The sequence below is a fragment of the Myxocyprinus asiaticus genome, chromosome 18 (genome assembly GCF_019703515.2).
Source record: "Myxocyprinus asiaticus isolate MX2 ecotype Aquarium Trade chromosome 18, UBuf_Myxa_2, whole genome shotgun sequence".
NCBI classification, from domain to species: Eukaryota; Metazoa; Chordata; class Actinopteri; order Cypriniformes; family Catostomidae; genus Myxocyprinus; species Myxocyprinus asiaticus.
Window position 1 is genome coordinate 24,545,405 of NC_059361.1, and position 5,810 is coordinate 24,551,214.

At 37.5% G+C, this 5,810-nt stretch overlaps 1 long non-coding RNA gene across 1 annotated transcript; it reads left to right on the forward strand.

Annotated features, from left to right (window-relative positions):
- The first annotated feature begins 143 nt into the window (after window positions 1-143).
- Window positions 144-4,538, forward strand: LOC127455982 (uncharacterized). Its single transcript, XR_007899767.1, has 3 exons — window positions 144-2,068; window positions 2,152-2,201; window positions 2,883-4,538. It is a non-coding gene; the product is annotated as an uncharacterized LOC127455982 (long non-coding RNA).
- The last annotated feature ends 1,272 nt before the right edge of the window (window positions 4,539-5,810 follow it).

The following is a 5,810-nucleotide window of genomic DNA, read 5'->3' on the forward strand; positions in this document are numbered from 1 at the left end:
AACAGCTGAATAAATTATTAGGCTACACCTTTTCTTGGCTTGAAATTGATTATTTTTGCCATAATTTATTGAAGTTCGGTTACTGTTGTTTCAGGAGTGAAATCTAAAAAAAAAAGACCTGCAGTACACAAGGCATTTGATTGCAATACCAATTTATTTTCATCAGCTATGTTTACTCAGCACAATGATGGAAGCTTCCTGCTACTTGACTATTTGAGGCATCATCATTTTACACCTAGCTCTGCTGTATCATAAAACAATGTCAACTGATCACTTTTATATTTTTAGCAGATGCCTTCCTACCTAAGTGACTTTCACTAAAGTGTACAACTCACATTATAGGCAGTTCAGGACAAGCAAGAATACACAATGCTTTCTAACCCATATGCCTCAAACGTCAAGATGAAGCACAACTACTGTATAAATACGATAACAATGATTTAACAGTGTAATCTTACCTTCCCTGAATCTCAGACAAGGATGCTACCACTGCACTGCCAATGCTCTCTGCCACTCATTTTCTGCTAATATAATTTTATAGGCTTTTAATGTCGTTGAGACTTATTGTAAGCTACATGAATGGGAAAAAGGGGGGATAGCGCTATAATGAAACGACAAGCAAAAATTGTATCTGTCCAGTGGCGGCTGGTCAATAGGGGTTATCAAGAGAAGTTAATTATATATTGCAAAATAATTATGAAATAAAATGTAGTCGTACTATGCGCCTGGTAGTCATGTGTTAGCATTTATTTCAAAAAAATTATTTGGTTCATTTCTGTGTGAATACATAGGCAATAATTCCAGTGTGCAGGGCGCCGGCCAAATGAGTGTGTATGTAGGTCCTTAAACTTTTGGCAAGCAGGTCACCTGAGGCTGCTCTCTAATTGGTTGCTTCAGATTTTCCCATGGGATGCAGCTCTCTGCGCCCCTTGAGATTGCTGGATTGTTAGTTGAGATTGCTGGATTGTTAGTTGAGATTGTTGGATTGTTAGTTGAGATCATTAACACCAGTTGAACTGCCAAGTTTCAGGTTGGCGTAGCATTTATTCCAAATGAAAATATTCAGTTTTATCTTTACAAAAAAAAAAAAAAAACTTTCACAAGGTGTTTACCTGAAGAAAAAAAAAAAAAGGTATAAAAGAAGCTTGGACCAGATCGGCCCGATTTACAAATTCAGCAGTCGTCAAGTAGTCGAGGACGAGCTTATACCCGCGCTTTCTCCAGCTTGTGTTATAGAACGAGCTATTGGCCTGTATGTTGTCTGTTGTGAGGGAACACATAATCAAAGAAGCACAGAGCAGCAATTTTCTCTCAATCCAGGTAGATGAGACGATGGATGTTGCCACACAGTGCCAACTTGTGCTGCGCTACATTGATGCCAAAAACAATGTGCAGGAAAGGTTTTTGAGTTTATCCCTCTGCAGTCAACTACAGCTGATTCCATTGCTACAGCACTAAAAGAGCGTCTTACTGCCATCCTTCCTGAGGATCAGAAGAGTAAGCTCATCTGCCAGGCATATGATGGAGCCAGCGTGATGAGGGGTGCCACTGCAGGTGTTCAGAGGAAGATAAAAGACGTGTTCCCAAATGTCCACTTCATCCACTGCTATGCACATCAGCTCAATCTGATAATGCAACAGGCCACTTCTCACATAGCCAAAGTGAGAATTTTTTTTTTCTGACCTTGGTGGATTTGCCAGCTTTTTGTCCAGATCACCCAAGCACACATGTTCTTGATAAAGTAGTGGCCCATAGACTACCAGCATCCAGCAACGTCAGATGGAACTTTCACAGCCATGCCATCAATACCGTGTTTGAGCACAGAGAGGAGAGATCTGCTGTTTGAAAGCATACCAGACTCGGGTAACTTTGACCCCATTACTGTCAGAGAGGCAGGAGCCTTCGCCATTCTGCTGGAGGATCAGGATTTTAAGTTCTTTCTGAAACTTTTCCACCACATCATGCCGCATGTGGACCTCCTCTATGCCAAACTCCAGAAGAAGGACACAGATTTGGTCCATATCAAGGGGAGCATCCAGCAGTTCCAGCAGTATATACAAAAGATCAGGTAGTAGCTGTATTCCTTCTTTTCCTATTGTTGTTGTTGTTGTTGTTATTTTTATTATGCTAAATTCTCTTTCTCCTTTGCAGAAATTCTCTCCATGGTTAGTCCAGAGGCCCATGAAAGGATTGCAGCAGAGGTGAGTTTTTGTTGTAGAAATAAGTCACAGTCCATGTTACACCGGAGCATATTATTTTTATTTTAATCTTTTAGGAAGATGTGCTCTGACATTTATATTTAGCATCAGATAGAGAGAGTTGTTTACTATGCCATGTATGTATGATCAAAGGGAGGAATTGTATTTATATTATTATTTTTATATATACATATATATGTCTTTAACTTCAGGATCTATTCTTTGCTACAAGATTTAAGCAATATTATTTTAAAATCATCAAAGACAAACACGTGAGAAGAAATTTACAAATACCCATAGAAGGTAAAATAGGCCAATGCAGTTTAACTGGAGGCATTTTCATTAGGAATAACAACCTCATTTGTTTTTCCCCCACAATTTATTGTCTTTTTGATGTAGCATTGTTAGCTTCATCTGTTCTTCAGCAAGGTATTTTTATTATTCTGGTTGCACTGCACTTTATAGGTGTGAAGATGGGGAATACAATTATTTTCTAAAATGTGTATAAGCTTGTCCCAAAAAACATCCCAAAATGCTATAACACATTTTGTCCTGAAGATGGCAGCAACGGCTCTGTAAAAGCCCTCAGAGTTGGCTAATTACTGAAATTTCTTCCTACTCTCTTTATGAATTCATAAACTGTAACAGTGGCAGTAAAAATAACTTTAGTTGTTCTATATTTAGAATATAGTCTCATCTATAGCAAGGAAGAGTTCAGAGCCTGCTGTGGTGCTGTGGACCTACTCCAGCTGTTTATGGAGAACAATCTTGAAGAAGTCTTTTCAGAGACTGTCACTCCTAAAGATTCTCATCACCACACCCATGACCACAGTGGAAGCTGAGAGGTATTTCTCAACCTTGAAAAGAATTTAGATTTTTCTGAGAAACAACATGGCCCAGGAGAGGCTGAATGCATTGACCATGCTGTCAGTGGAAAAGAGACTGGTGACTAAGATGACTGACTTTAACCAGAAAGTCATTGAAATATTTGTAGGCCAGAAGGAAAGGAGGACAAAATGTATGTTCAAGTAGTGCTACTGGCCAGTGTTTAGGCAACATTACAGTGTGTTTTGTTTTTTGGTTTGTATTGTTTGTTATAACAGGCCATTAAAATGTCTTAGTTTTTGGAAAAATTACGTTTTTGGCATTAAAATATCTTAAATTTGATGCACTGCCCTGGCATTAAGTGTTTTCCTTTGAGTTTTCAAAATATACGTTCCAACTGATAATTTGATTGATTTACATTTAATTCAGTTCTTTAAATGTAATTATTTTCTAAGGTTTCATATATTGTTGGTGCTTTTAAATGGGTTAAATATTGCTTTGAGTGGGTTTGGTGGTATTCTAAAGAATTTTCCATTTTTTTGTTTTTTAATGAATTTTCAGTTTGCTTGCACACCAGCTGGCACTGTATCTGTCATCTATTAAATAATGTAATCTAATACATACTAAACAGTTGATGCTCATGCTTTCATTCTTTATTTGTGCACAAAATACTGGAAATATGCCAGTACATGTGTTTACGTGTTAACTTGTGATTTAAGAATGTCTACATTCACAGAATGAACTTAAGATTCTGCAGTAAACAATGGTTTGATGGGGAAAAAAAAAACAGATGTTCAAATGTTTCTACATAATTATTACACATTTGGCATCTGTTTGAATTAACAACATTAAATCTTACTGTCAAAATTTTGTTTGCTGGATATATATCATTTTAAGATGTATCTCTTTGCATTAGGGGGCGATAGGAAACGAAAGATATTTACTCCTAGTTTCACATGCTGATTTTTTTATTGTAGTGCTGAAGAATGTATGCTCCCATTTTAAGTCCTAGAAAACATTCTTGTACAAGACATTTTCTTAAAACATTGTTAGTGCATTTTTTATCTATACAATTTAATTTAACTATCATGGGGTCGTGTATTTTGGGAATTGCCATTGTATATTTTAAATGTTCTTGTATCAACCCAATCATTGGTAATGGAATACTTTTAGTATGGAAAATGTACCAAGATTTGTGGAGCAACATTGTCTCCAAGTGGCCACTGATTGTAATTGCAGTATGTCAACATGCATATTGCTCCACCCTACGGCAAGTAAGATGTCGATTGTCTCAAACTGCTTAATGTCTCGCTTTCTTAACGCAGGATTGAGAACAACATGGCGTATGGAACAAGACTGGCATAAAAATTACTCCACTAATAAAAAAACAAATAACATGGTATTACTCTTACCATGTTTTTCGACCATGGTAATACCATAGTATTCTTTGAGGTTCATTGGAGTACCATGTAAATACCATGGTATACAAATATGGTGTATGAATATGATGATCAAAATCAAATATTGATGGAGCAACAAAATGTAAGGAAATGATAAAAGAAGCTTGTTTTGAAATATATATATATATATATATATTAAAAATCATTAAATGCAGCAAAGGGGTGAGGGTGTTTTTCTTTTTTTTTTAACCACACTTGTTGATTTAAAGGTGCACTCAGAAAGTTTTTGTTCATGTTGTCTTGGACTTACATTGACACCTAGGGGCGTGGATGGAGAATCATTCAAATGCAATAGTTTTAAGTTAAAGACGTCATTGTAGAAAATCACTTACAGTCGGGCATGATTAAAAAAAATTTTCTCCCCAATTTGGAATGCCCAATTCCCAATGCGCTCTAAGTCCTTGTCCAGGTGGTGGAGGACGAATCTCAGTTGCCTCCGCGTCTGAGACCGTCAGTCCACGTATCTTATCACGTGGCTTGTTGAGCGTGTTACCATGGAGACGTAGCATGTGTGGAGGCCCACATTATTCTCCGTGACATCCATGCACAACTCACCACACGCCCCACCGAGAGCAAGAACCACATTATAGCGACCACAAGGAGGTTACTCCATGTGACTCTACCCTCCCTTGCAACAAGGCCAATTTGGTTGCTTAGGAGACCTGGCTGGAGTCACTCAGCATGCCCTGGACTTGAACTCGTGACTCCAGAGGTGGTAGTCAGTGTCAATACTTGCTGAGCTACCCACGCCCCCAGACATGATTAATTAATTTTATCCACAAGTGAAAGTGCTCAATATCATGGTGGTAGTTAAGTGAGTCGTATTTGGCTGGTCATGTGATCCTAACATGGTCGCCCCCATGAGCGGACCCTTTCCATGTAGAATAAAAAAGTTTTTATAAAGTTACTGATGTGACTGGAGTCTTCATCTCATGTGGGATATCTTGATTATATGCATATGTTTCAAAATTGCAATTAATTTCTTTAGGATTAAAACCATTTAATGATAAAAACATTACTGAGTGTACCTTTAAGCATCTGAAAATCATAAACACATCTTTTGTCTCAAAATAGATTTGATCATTTCAGGGACTTACATATTAGCTACATAAATCTGCAACATTTGAACAATTAATACATGTTTCATCAACTTACCTCAAAATCAAACTCACTGCACACCGTGCCATCGTGGATATGGTACATTATGCAGTGTGTAGCGACAAACAAGTGTTTCACCATAACTTGCACCATAACTTGATCGTTGTTAGCTAGCTCTTTGGTCACGTCTGTTTATGGCCAGTTTAAACTCAGTCACAGTATCATTCCG